The sequence below is a fragment of the Pseudophryne corroboree genome, chromosome 12 (assembly GCF_028390025.1).
Source record: "Pseudophryne corroboree isolate aPseCor3 chromosome 12, aPseCor3.hap2, whole genome shotgun sequence".
In the NCBI taxonomy this organism is placed as follows: Eukaryota; Metazoa; Chordata; class Amphibia; order Anura; family Myobatrachidae; genus Pseudophryne; species Pseudophryne corroboree.
In genome coordinates, this window is record NC_086455.1 from 173213298 (window position 1) to 173227780 (window position 14483).

Here is a 14483-nt window from a genome sequence, read left to right on the forward strand (position 1 = left end):
GAGAAAGCCAGGGAGTTATCCGAGCAAGTCAGGAACCTCCTAAAAACAGTGCATCATTGCACAAGGGTCCTGGTAAAAATGGTGGCTTCCTACGAAGCAATTCCATTCGGCAGATTTCACGTAAGAACTTTTCAGTGGGATCTGCTGGACAAATGGTCCGGATCGCATCTTCAGATGCATCAGCGGATAACCCAATATCCAAGGACAAGGGTGTCTCTCCTGTGGTGGTTATAGAGTGCTCATCTTCTAGAGGGCCGCAGATTCGGCATTCAGGATTGGATGCTGGTAACCACGGAGCCCAGCCTGAGAGGCTGGGGAGCAGTCACACAAGGGAAAAATTTCCAGGGAGTGTGATCAAGTATGGAGACTTTTCTCCACATAAATATACTGGAGCTAAGGGTAAATTTATAATGCTCTAAGCTTAGCAAGACCTCTGCTTCAAGGTCAGCCGGTATTGATCCAGTGGGAAAAACATCACGGCAGTCGCCCACGTAAACAGACAGGGCGACACAAGAAGCAGGAGGGCAATGGCAGAAACTGCAAGGACTTTTCGCTGGGCGGAAAATCATGTGATAACACTGTCAGCAGTTTTTCATCCCGGGAATGGAAACTGGGAAGCAGACTTCCTCAGCACGACCTCCACCCGGGAGAGTGGAAACTTCATTGAGAAGTTTTTTCCACATGATTGTAAACCGTTGGGAAATACCAAAGGTGGACATGATGGCGTCCCGTCTGAACAAAAAACGGGACAGGTATTGCGCCAGGTCAAGGGACCCTCAGGCAATAGATGTGGACGTTCTGGTAACACCGTGGGTGTACCAGTCGGTGTATGTGTTCCCTCCTCTGCTTCTCATACCTAAGGTGCTGAGAATTATAAGACGTAGAGGAGTAAGAACTATACTCATGGCTCCGGATTGGCCAAGAAGGACTTGGTACCCGGAACTTCAAGAGATGCTTACAGAGGTCTTATGGCCTCTGCCGCTAAGAAGGGACTTGCTTCAGCAAGTACCATGTCTGTTCCAAGACTTACCGCAGCTGCGTTTGTCGGCATGGCGATGGAAAGCCGGATCCTAAGGGAAAAAAGGCATTCCGGAAGAGGTCATTCCTACCCTGGTCAAAGCCAGAAAGGAGGTGACCGCACAACATTATCACCACGTGTGGCGAAAATTTGTTGCGTGGTGTGAGGCCAGGAAGGCCCCACAAAGAAATTTCAACTCGGTCGTTTCCTGCATTTCCTGCAAACAGGAGTGTCTATGGGCCTCAAATTGGGGTCCATTAAGGTTCAAATTCGGCCCTGTAAATTTTCTTCCAGAAAGAATTGGCTTCAGTTCCTGAAGTCCAGAAGTTTGTCAAGGGAGTATTGCATATACAAACCCCTTTTTTGTGCCTCCAGTGGCACTGTGGGATCTCAACGTAGTTCTGGGATTTCTCAAATCACATTGGTTTAAAACCAGTCAAATATGTGGATTTGCAGCATCTCACATAAAAAGTGACCATGCTCTTGGCCCTGGCCTGGACCAGGCGAGTGTCAAATTGGTGGTTTTTTCTCAAAAAAGCCCATATCTGTTTGTCCATTCGGACAGGGCAGAGCTGCGGACTCGTCCCCAGTTCTCTCCCTAAGGTGGTGTCAGTGTTTCACCTGAACCAGCTTATTGTGGTGCCTTGCACCTACTAGGGACTTGGAGGACTCCAAGTTGCTAGAAGTTGTCAGGGCCCTGAAAATATATTCCAGGACAGCTGGAGTCAGAAAATCTGACTCGCTGTTTATACTGTATGCACCCAACAAGTTGGGTGCGCCTGCTTCTAAGCAGTCGATTGCTCGTTGGATTTGTAACACAATTCAACTTGCACATTCTGAGGCAGGCCTGCCACAGTCTAAATCGGTTAAGGCCCATTCCACAAGGAAGGTGGGCTCATCTTGGGCGGCTGCCCGAGAGGTCTCGGCATTACAACTCTGCCGAGCAGCTACGTGGTCAGGGGAGAACACGTTTGTAAAATTCTACAAATTTGATATCCTGGCAAAAGAGGACCTGGAGTTCTCTCATTCGGTGCTGCAGAGTCATCCGCACTCTCCCGCCCGTTTGGGAGCTTTGGTATAATCCCCATGGTCCTTTCAGGAACCCCAGCATCCACTAGGACGATAGAGAAAATAAGAATTTACTTACCGATAATTCTATTTCTCGGAGTCCGTAGTGGATGCTGGGCGCCCATCCCAAGTGCGGATTATCTGCAATACTTGTACATAGTTACAAAAATCGGGTTATTATTGTTGTGAGCCATCTTTTCAGAGGCTCCGCTGTTATCATACTGTTAACTGGGTTTAGATCACAAGTTGTACGGTGTGATTGGTGTGGCTGGTATGAGTCTTACCCGGGATTCAAAATTCCTCCCTTATTGTGTACGCTCGTCCGGGCACAGTACCTAACTGGCTTGGAGGAGGGTCATAGGGGGAGGAGCCAGTGCACACCACCTGATCCTAAAGCTTTACTTTTTGTGCCCTGTCTCCTGCGGAGCCGCTATTCCCCATGGTCCTTTCAGGAACCCCAGCATCCACTACGGACTCCGAGAAATAGAATTATCGGTAAGTAAATTCTTATTATTGAACCACGTGTGTGTGTGTGTGTATATATATATATATATATATATATAAGAGCTGCGTACATTTACACAATGAGAGTCTTCTTACCTTATTTATTGAACCACGTGAGTGTGTGTGTGTGTGTGTGTGTGTGTGTGTGTGTGTGTGTGTGTGTGTGTGTGTGTGTGTGTGTATATATATATATATATATATTTAAATTAACTTAAATAGCTATATATAACTAAATCTGTCCAGTATGATTGTTTGTGCCAGACCTTTGCTGAGAGGTGAAACCTGTTTGGCAGTCTACTAGGTAACTGACGAGCTCTGTACAGTTTGGTGAAGTTGAACAGCTAGTTGCGGCCAGTAAGGGTGATAAACGCCCTGTTCTGTGCTATACTGTTTGAGCTTTTTAATTATCTACAAGTGGCGACACAGAGATAAATCCTCCGTGTCCCCTCCGTCGCTGAAAGACTATTTGTGTGGTCCGTATGGCCACCAGTATTGTGGCGCAAATACCACAGTTCCCTGGGGTCCGGAGGTCATCACTAGTCCTGTTTACTTTAGGCTGCGTTTAGACCCTGAAGAACGATCTCTTTGGGCACTAAGTGGTATTGGCTAAACAGCCAGGGTAGCTGCCGAGATGAGTGTAAGGGATGTGTGTGTACATATAGGATTGTACCTAGCGCAGGAGAACGCTATTGTTACTATGTAATGTAGCTGATCACTTGGGCCCAGCGGGTACTTTCTAAGCACTGCGCACTGTATTGTACCTGTAGCCTGGTTTACGGTTATATGAATGTCCCTAAAGGACAGGTGTCCTCTTGTTACAGTAACAGATATTAACAAAAATAAGTGTGTGTGTATATGAAACAGGAGTGTGGCATAACATTTTCTGTGCAAGCTGGTGGTCCCTGGTGTCAGCTGGGCAGGATGGCAGACGTGCCCATCGATGAGATTACAGGTATGGGGGGGTCTTATCCGCAGATGACAAACCCTTCTCCCAGGTACGTTTTGTGTCTGCTGAGCTGTTTCGCTGTCATGTAGTTGTGCGATTGTTAATGATTACCTCTTGTGTAGTTCAGTGGTCTTCTCTACCCTGCCTCACACAGCATTTTGGGAGATTATATATAGGTAGCGCACAGGTTACAGTGGCGTGGAGTATTTGTCTGTATGTGCGTCGGCGGGGGAGCGTAGCGATGGATTAGGTGACAGGATGGGATGAGGTCTCGGGTACATTGTTACTTCTGTCTGTTCTCTGTGTGTCCTTTATATCCTATATATAACTGTAATAACATGTCTCTGGCATAGTATATAATGCCGGGTGCTGCTGGTACTTACCACTTGTACATACCCAGTAGCTAAACGCTTTGGGGTGGATGCAGACCTGGCTGTACAGGTGACGTCGGAGCATCACTGGCGTCGGTTTGCACTGCTTGTGCTCCTGAAATGGACGCACACCACAGCGCAGTCATACACATTTCCATTGAGTGTATATAGATACGGAAACGGGTCGCCTAAAGTGGAGGTCCTGGCCTCGACACGCCTCTCTGATAGGAAACGGATGCCGCCCCCTCCTGAGCCTCAAACGCCAGCAAACGCAGTCACTAAGGCATCGCAGACCCGCGCTGCACAGGGTCAGTACATGTCCAGGGAACACTCATCGCCAATCATATTAGAGAGATTGGGGAAACCTTATTGTACTGAATTACAATATGACATCGGGTTTGCTAGATCGGCTCTCATTTTTTAGATGCATCTTATGGGCCCTACAGACTGGGCGACCCGCCGCCGAACTGCTCGACCGCCGATACGGCAGACAGGCGACCCGGCGGCGGGGAAGTGGTGACGGGGGGAGTGGAGTTTCTTCACCCCACTGTCACCCGGCTCCATAGCAGTGCATGCAGATATGGACGAGATCGTCCATATTGGCCTGCATGCACAAGCGACGGACCACCAACAATGAACAAGCACGGGGCCGCACATCGTTCATCACTGGTGCCTCCACACTGCACGATATGAACGAGTTCTCGTCCATTAATGAATGAGAACGTTCTATCTTGCAGTGTTATCTGTCAGTGTGTAGGGTCCTTTTGTATTCAGCAATCCCAAAATAATATAACATTTGTTATAATTAACAATCCTTGCCATCTAATTTTTTTCTCTTTGCAATCCAATTTGGAAGTGTTTGTCATTAACTTAATGTGGTTTCAAAAAGAAGTCTGATTGCCCAGCAACTAATCTAGGTGAAAATTTGTAAGGCAGGCAGCAGGAAGCCACAGACTGAGAGTTATATAGTGGGAGGAGCAGGATCCCAGCAGCACAGAGTATATCAGGAGATGAGTGATGTGTCAGTGAGGACAGGACTGCATGTGACAGGGGCAGTGACATGATGTGAGGAGGGGAATGGAGGCAGCAGGAAGCCACAGGCTCAGAGTTATATAGTGGGAGGAGCAGGGTCCCCAGCAGCACAGAGTATATCAGGAGATGAGTGATGTGTCAGTGAGGACAGGGCTACATGTGACAGGGGCGGTGACATGATGTGAGGAGGGGAATGGAGGCAGCAGGAAGTCACAGACTGAGAGTTATATAGTGGGAGGAGCAGGATCCCAGCAGCACAGAGTATATCAGGAGATGAGTGATGTGTCAGTGAGGACAGGACTACATGTGACAGGGGCAGTGACATGATGTGAGGAGGGGAATGGAGGCAGCAGGAAGCCACAGACTGAGAGTTATATAGTGGGAGGAGCAGGGTCCCCAGCACAGCAGCACAGAGTATATCAGGAGATGAGTGATGTGTCAGTGAGGACAGGGCTGCATGTGACAGGGGCAGTGACATGATGTGAGGAGGGGAATGGAGGCAGCAGGAAGCCACAGACTGAGAGTTATATAGTGGGAGGAGCAGGATCCCAGCAGCACAGAGTATATCAGGAGATGAGTGATGTGTCAGTGAGGACAGGGCTGCATGTGACAGGGGCAGTGACATGATGTGAGGAGGGGAATGGAGGCAGCAGGAAGCCACAGACTGAGAGTTATATAGTGGTGAGAGCAGGGTCCCCAGCAGCACAGAGTATATCAGGAGATGAGTGATGTGTCAGTGAGTACAGGGCTGCATGTGACAGGGGCATGATGTGAGGAGGGGAATGGAGGCAGCAGGAAGCCACAGACTGAGAGTTATATAGTGGGAGGAGCAGGGTCCCCAGCAGCACAGAGTATATCAGGAGATGAGTGATGTGTCAGTGAGGACAGGGCTGCATGTGACAGGGGCAGTGACATGATGTGAGGAGGGGAATTGGGGCAGCAGGAAGCCACAGGCTGTTTGAAAATACACTAGATGCATGCATACATTCAACCCATACCTGTATGTATGTATGTATGTATGTATATTAAGATATATATGTCCTCTTCAGGGTCCATAGGGATCCACATGGATACTATGGGGTGTAGGTGGTTGGAGAGGACCGGGCACCAAACAGTTAAAGCTTTAGCTCCCAAAATGCCTTGGTCCCTCCTCCGCTACAGCCCAGCCAGTTTTAGTTTGTATATATGTGCGTGTCCTCTTTAATGCTTAGGACAGAACGTTTTTCCTTTAAATCATTAAACTTAATTGAGAAATCCCCCTCTTTGCCCAGTCTGTCCGTGTATTACTCCAAGGTACTCACAGTAACTGGGCCGGAACGCAGCAATAAGTCACTTTTCTGTATCTACGCTAATCCTTCTGTCTGGGTGAGGAGTTTCCCCATACTGTGTGTATGTATAACATATATCCGTTATTGGGGTGTTATTATCTTAGCACTAGGATACGAGGGAAAGCTGTGCAGAGCATTGCGCATCCTCTCTGGGTGAGCGTGACGTTCTGCATTACGCAGGCTTCTCCTGTTCCTGTTGTAGCTCTGTGCTGTAAATACGTGGGAATCGTGTAATGAGTAGGGACAGTATATTGCGGTGGCAGAGTGTAACTATATTACAGTGAGAGGGTTTATAAAGGGAATTTGTTTAGGTAGGCAATGCCTGGCATTAAAATAATGGGAATTGCAACAATTTATAAGGGAGAAATAATACTGCCGGCATTTGCCGACGTCTATGCACCTGTTTGGCTGTAGGCGGTAGAGGCGTTTTGTGGCTGCAGCAATATGCAATGCAGCACATTATGGGGGAAACCAGTCCGCATCTAGCCTGTATTTATCCGGTGCAGTCTATAAAATGACAGGAAGAAGGCGGGCGGTTACTATGGGCAACGTCTGCACTCTATAAAAGACGTGCTACATTTCCTCCTAATTCACTAGGAACCAAGGCCTGATTCGTGTTGGTACGCAATGGACGGTTATCCTGCATCAGAGTGATTATCGTCAGACTGCGCTTGTGCTGCGATCGCAGTGCGCATGCGCCAAGGTGCCGCTGCAATCCCCCTCGCAATGAGGGTTTCATAGAGAAGTGACTGACAGTAAGTGACCGTTTGGAGGTGTTAACAGAGTGTCTATGGGGAGCGGTTGGGGAAATGTGGGTGCGTCATGGATGTTTTTGGGGCCTGTATCTGCCTTCAGCTGCAATCATGCATGCCGTGAAAACTGGCTCCAGTGTCGCTACTGCCGCATCTGGTGCCAAATTCAGCTTTAGCTGTAGTGTTGCTAAAAGCAGCATAACTACAACTCTTTTCTCTAACATGCTGGGGGCCTCCCCGTATGCCAGGTCCTGCCTCCCCCTCCCCGCATGCCGGGTCCTGCCTCCCCCTCCCCGTATGCCAGGTCCTGCCTCCCCCTCCCCGCATGCCGGGTCCTGCCTCCCCCTCCCCGCATGCCGGGTCCTGCCTCCCCCTCCCCGTATGCCAGGTCCGGCCTCCCCCTCCCCGCATGTCGGGTCCTGCTCCCCCCCCCCCCCTTTTCCTGCTAACATTTGAGAGCATTACATGATTAAGGTTGCCTTCTAGCTGCGAAGGCAGTCGCAGTGCCTGGGTGTGATGTCATGCAGCCGCCGCAGCCCGTCCCTTAAACGGTCTGGACACGCCTGTGTTGTCCAGGCCACACCCCTTAAATGGAGCGTCGATCCCCCTGTTCCCGCGCCCCTCCAGGATTGCAGTTTCAGACCTCACGCATGTGCACACCACTGTGCTCGCAGGTGCAGGAGTGTGGAAATCGGCAAATAGTGATTTCCGCACTTCTCCGGGCATTACTGAATTACGCCCCCAGTCTGCTTAGCCATACGGCAACCGATGTTCCTCATTCTTGCTTACAGGCTACGAATGTGTACACAATGGTGACTGAGCTTGCAATGAGTCCAGTGGGTTTCCCTGTTTAATTCCTAGGCGGCAGCAGCAACTGCTAACACTAGCACCGTAGCACAGAAAACCGCGCTCGCTAATGCATTAGCGTATAAACATGAATGAGGAACTATTACTGCGCTTTGCTCCATCCCTTAGAATGCCTCCACCGTATGCAGGAGACAGGTACAATCTAAATGCACAAGAGCGTTTCCCAGAGAGGGACAATGGATATTAACATCCAATATTTCTCATGTTTTTTGCAAATGATTAATGCAATGTAGCTGATATTTGTAGGTCACATATTTACAGTCCGTCTTATTCACGTGTCGCTGTGACGCGCTGCAGTGCAGTGGATTGCAATACAACAATTCCCATTTTTGCCTGAAACGACACCGTCTGCATTATTCTGCCTGTCTGTGCATGTAACATCTAGCCGGGCCAGGATAATATCATACAGCGAGGTGGCTAATGTCTGTCCTGGGAAACCTTCATTGTTTGTGGTATATACAAGATCCTCATGACATTGTGAAGGGAAAGTTGTTATTGTTGCTAATTTTATTTTTTAAAGGGAATTTATAGGGGCTATTTATTAAGAATGTAAAGATTTTGGTAATTTTACTGATTTAACTAAAAAGAACATATATATGAGAGGTCTATTCTGTATTTGAAGCATTTTAATTTCCCTTTACATGAAGGGATTTATTGAACGAGTTGCATCAACTTTTACACCCAGACAAACTAAACGACGGAAAGAATTATTTTGCAAACTTGTTGAATGGTTGATTAAAGTTCTTTCTACAAAGCATGTCAGGATATATATGATGGAATGGATTATATTGTGCAAACCTCTGTGAACAAATATAATACATATATTAAATAAATGTCACATTACAAAGACTTGTGTGTGTTATTTTGTGTGTTTCGGGACAACCAACGCCGGTTCCAGCCGATATAGGATAGGCTTATGGGGGATTTAATACTACATTGCTTCTATAATGGTATAGTTACTGTACATTTACAGAGAAGTGGGACAGTGCCAGAACCATTGTACTGCACATACATCGATAATCATACCTTTGTAGAAGCAAGATAAAGCAAAGCCTTAAAGCAGGCCTGGCTCGCCAGCTGTTGTGAGACTACAAGCCCCAGCATGCCCTGCCACAGATTATGGAATGCCAAAACGGTGGCAAGGCTTGCTGGGATTGTAGTTTCACACCGGCTGAGCAGGCCTGCCTTAAAGGATCTCTAGACCTCGGACTGTATAGATATGAACCAAGGAGGTTTATCTACACTTTAGAGTGTTACCCTGACATTGCAGTGCAGTTCTAAAGTACAATTCTACCCTAAACCTCCATTACAGATGGCTAAAGCTCCTCCCACATTAAAGACAGCTCCTCCCACATCATTAAACGGTGTCCTGATGAGGATCTTGTATACTGTAAGTCAAAAACTACCCTCTCCCCATGTATGATGAAAGCAATTCACAGGCTCTGCGCAAAACTTTTAATACGAATGAGGCATTAATGACCGCACGAGTAACGGGTCGGTCTTGAGTCTTCTTCTGAAGATGTCTAAAGTCGGGGCTCTCGCACAGAGCGGGGCATCGAGTTCCAAAGAGTCAGAGCAGCAAGGCTTAAGCTTGATACCCAGATGAATTCAGGGAGATATAGGTCCTTCATCTACAGATTGCAGTAAGGGATTTGATTTGCCATTTTACAGGCAGTCAGTGCAGGGAGCAGGGAATGGGTGTGATGGGGCTGGTTGGTTAGTAGTGCGGCCGTTGCACTGTGTACCAGCTGTAAAGGGTGCAATTCTTTTGCAGGGAGACCCAGCTAGAGGGCATTGCTGTAGTCTAGGCATGGATGACTTTAGGCAGATCGACGGAGGGAATTAAGTGCTTGATTCCGGCTATGTTCCTCAGATGAAAGAAGGAGGATTTCATTGTGGCTAGGGTGGCCTGGATTTTGGCCTATAATCAGCGGGATTTGAATCCCAGGATTGGAGCTTCCAGTGTTTGTGAATCACCTGCAGCACTCGCTCAGGTGCTAAGGACTGAGGGATGGGGAAGATAAGGACTGAGGGACAGGAGTAGGATGGAGTGCAGCCACCAAGTCCTGCTGCTGCCTGCCAGTGACACCACCAACTCAATCCCGAATCCCTGCTTTGAAAAAATGGCTCTGGATCGGCCTCCCTAATTGTGGCTGACACCCAATGTTTAAGTGTCACACCACAAAAACCAAGATTCCACACATGGTCACCTGTGAAATCCAAAGCATGAGTCCTGTCAGTTGGCTGAGGTGTATTTCTGTCCTTTATTGCTGAGGTTCTAAGATAAGAACCTCTTATCAGAAGTCAGTCGCAGCCAACTGGCATCATCCAAATCTGGAGCTCAGCGAGACGGCCATCTAGAGTAGTTATTGATTGTCAGTACACGGCGCACAGGACAGGTACAGTCATCTGCACAGCACCCAGTGGTAGCATGTATACTGCTATTAGGAGATGGCATAGACCCCTGTGGAACACCACGTGGCAGCAGGCCTGGTGATAATGATGAGTATACTCCAGAACTCTCTACCGGTGAGAAACTCTGCCATCCAGTCCACAGAAATGTTCAGGTGCTCAGGTAAAATCCCCTGGTCCACGGTATCAAATGCTGCAGAGAGATCCAGAAGGATCATAACAGTCCCCTCTGTCTCATGCCATCAGAAGATCATTACACGCGCAGACCAGGGCTGTGTCAGTGCTAGGCCTACTCCTAAATCCTGACTGGAATGGATGATAAATATCATGGGTTTACAGAAGGAAGGTTTGATAGTAGTCTGCAGATGGTTATGCAGTTGGGATCTAAATTAGCCTTTGTATAAGTGGTCTAACAAGAGCTTCCTTTAGAGCAGACATTCCCAACATTGGTCCTCAAGGCACACTAACTGGGCAGGTTTTAGTAATATCCAGGTTTCAGCACAGATGGTTAAATCAAAATAACAGGTACTAATTAAGACACCTGTGGTTAAGCCTGGATATCACTAAAACCTGGACTGAACCATTAGAAGGGTCATTGATGCCCTTAGCAGTGGTAGGTGTGCTGCAGAGGTGGGTTCTTCCAGATCAGAGACCTAGTAATGTGTACCTCTCCGTCACCGTGCAGCCCTGGATGGACTTACTTGATGTCTAATATCAGGGTTTTCAACTGTACTCTTCGAGTAACCCCAATAGGTCATGTTTTCTGGGGGGTTTTAACCATGCAAAGTTAATCCATTTGGAAGGCTTAATAGTTATACCAACTGTTTCTTCTGACAGAAATCCTGAAAACATGACCTGTGCGGTACTTCTGGAGCAGATGTGAAACCCCTGACCTGTATGCTGAAGTACTGTAACACTTCTGTGCCGCCACTAATAACTAACGAGGTAACGCCCAATAGGACGCTTCCTCACACCTCCCCCTCTTCCCTGACACATGTGCATGTCATCTCAGAGACCTCTGTCTCACTACGAGACCTCAAGGTGTATTATGGGTTTGGAGGATACCGCGATTCTGCGTGCACTTTTCCCGTCGTTATCACCAGACCCACCTGCATATGTACTGCCACTGCCCATTACTTCCCCCAAACTGCCCCTCGCTGGCAATCACTTTGCAAATAAATGCTCACTGAGAGCGGCATTAGTAAGATAAGTTGGAGAGTGCGCAGTGCGACTGACACGTGCACTCGGCCGATACTCGCTGAACTACGTAAAACTCGGAATCAGGCCCTATATACAGATCTATAGAAAAGATGTCTGATATGCCACTGACGCCGCATAGGGCACCCTTCAGCCGGCAGCGTGTGTGCTACTGCAGCGCCAGCCCCTGGTCCCCCCGCACAGTACTTTGCAGGAATTGGATGCAGACGTGCTTTGCGGGTGTTCATTAGATGTTCCCATTAATGATGACCATGGATGCTTAAGCCACTGTATCCTCTACCCACGTGGTAGGGACCGGCTACCAGTCACCCACTCCAGCGGGCACACAGGTTTCTCCCACGTGGAGGTGGTCCTGTCCTGAGGCCTATGGAGCACACACCTGTCACCTGGCTGACTGTACACTCACTGGGTAGCGTACCTGGCTGACCATATTTAGGGGGACATTTACTAAGCAGTGATAAGAGCGGAGAAGTGAGCCAGTGGAGAAGTACCCATGGCAACCAATCAGCACTGAAGTAACATCTATAATTTGCATACTATAAAATGATACAGAGCTGCTGATTGGTTGATGGGGAAACTTCTCCACTGACTCACTTCTCCGCTCTTATCACTGCTTAGTAAATGCCCCCCTTAGTAACAAACCAGACACAAATACCAAAACATACCTCCTAACATTTAGGAGGTAGGGGCAAACCAGGGGCAAGGCCTGACATCAAGGGGGACAACCACACATCACACTCGGCGTAGCTACCATTCACTGCTGCTCTGATAAGTGAAATGCTAATTCCCCGACGCATCCATGGGTAACTGCGACCAGTGCATGGGACAACAGGACAGTGCCGCCAGAATCAGGGCGATAGGGAGGCGAGTCAGTTCTTGCCAGATGATGTCAAATAATGATACATACAGATATGTCTTTGTTCATGTTGCGGTTTTTCACCTGCTGCATGCGCATGCATCGTGGCAGCGGATAACCGCAGCCAGCCGCGACTATGGAAGCGGTGTATACGCACTTTCCACGAATACTCAGTGTATATCCCACATTACAGGAGGAAGCATTGGGCCTGTGTAACACAACCAGCCACACGTACTAGGATACATATATACACAGGTTATATGATATTATAGTGGGGATTATTGGGGTAATATGTGTAATACACAGGTTATATGATATTATAGTGGGGATTATTGGGGTAATATGTGTAATACACAGGTTATATGATATTATAGTGGGGATTATTGAGGTAATATGTGTAATACACAGGGTGTATGATATTATAGTGGGGATTATTGGGGTAATATGTGTAATACACAGGGTGTATGATATTATAGTGGGGATTATTGTGGTAATATGTGTAATACACAGGGTATATGATATTATAGTGGGGATTATTGGGGTAATATGTGTAATACACAGGGTATATGATGATATAGTGGGTATTATTGGGGTAATATGTGTAATACACAGGGTATATGATGATATAGTGGGGATTATTGTGGTAATATGTGTAATACACAGGGTATATGATATTATAGCGGGGATTATTGGGGTAATATGTGTAATACACAGGGTGTATGATATTATAGTGTGGGTTATTGGGGTAATATCTGTAATACACAGGGTATATGATATTATAGTGGGGATTATTGGGGAAATATGTGTAATACACAGGGTATATGATATTATAGTGGGGATTATTGGGGTAATATGTGTAATACACAGGGTATATGATGATATAGTGGGTATTATTGGGGTAATATGTGTAATACACAGGGTATATGATGATATAGTGGGGATTATTGGGGTAATATGTGTAATACACAGGGTATATGATATTATAGTGGGGATTATTGGGGTAATATGTGTAATACACAGGGTATATGATATTATAGTGGGGATTATTGGGGTAATATGTGTAATGCACAGGGTGTATGATATTATAGTGGGGGTTATTGTGGTAATATGTGTAATACACAGGGTATATGATATTATAGTGGGGATTATTGGGGTAATATGTGTAATACACAGGGTATATGATATTATAGTGGGGATTATTGGGGTAATATGTGTAATACACAGGGTATATGATGATATAGTGGGGGTTATTGGGGTAATATGTGTAATACACAGGGTATATGATGATATAGTGGGGGTTATTGAGGTGATATGTGTAATACACAGGGTATATGATATTATAGCGGGGATTATTGGGGTAATATGTGTAATACACAGGGTGTATGATATTATAGTGTGGGTTATTGGGGTAATATCTGTAATACACAGGGTATATGATATTATAGTGGGGATTATTGGGGAAATATGTGTAATACACAGGGTATATGATATTATAGTGGGGATTATTGAGGTAATATGTGTAATACACAGGGTATATGATATTATAATGGGGATTATTGAGGTGATATGTGTAATACACAGGGTATATGATATTATAGTGGGGATTATTAGGGTAATATGTGTAATACACAGGGTATATGATATAGTGGGGATTATTGGGGTAATAATAAGAATTTACTTACCGATAATTCTATTTCTCATAGTGCCGTCGAAGAGAGTATGAAATAGAAGATAGTTTAAGTAAGAGAAGGAAAAGCACATGAGGGAAGAGGGCCCTGCTCTACCTACATATATTCAGACGTAATAGGAATAAGAAGCTGTAAAAAACTGGTTTTATTGAAAGATGTAAAATAAATGTTAGAGAACATGTTTGATCAAGGTTTCAAATACATGATTTATGGGGATTTTTCATTAACACATTAGTGCAACAAAAAAAATAAGAATTTACTTACCGATAATTCTATTTCTCTAACGTCCTAGTGGATGCTGGGGACTCCGTCAGGACCATGGGGAACAGCGGCTCCGCAGGAGACAGGGCACATCTAAAGAAAGCTTTTAGGATCACATGGTGTGTACTGGCTCCTCCCCCCATGACCCTCCTCCAAGCCTCA

The 14483-nt window shown here is 46.5% G+C and overlaps 1 long non-coding RNA gene across 1 annotated transcript; it reads left to right on the forward strand.

Moving 5' to 3' along the window:
* The first annotated feature begins 2517 nt into the window (after window positions 1–2517).
* LOC134981278 (uncharacterized) lies at window positions 2518–8733 on the forward strand. Its single transcript, XR_010190531.1, has 2 exons — window positions 2518–4843; window positions 5586–8733. It is a non-coding gene; the product is annotated as an uncharacterized LOC134981278 (long non-coding RNA).
* The last annotated feature ends 5750 nt before the right edge of the window (window positions 8734–14483 follow it).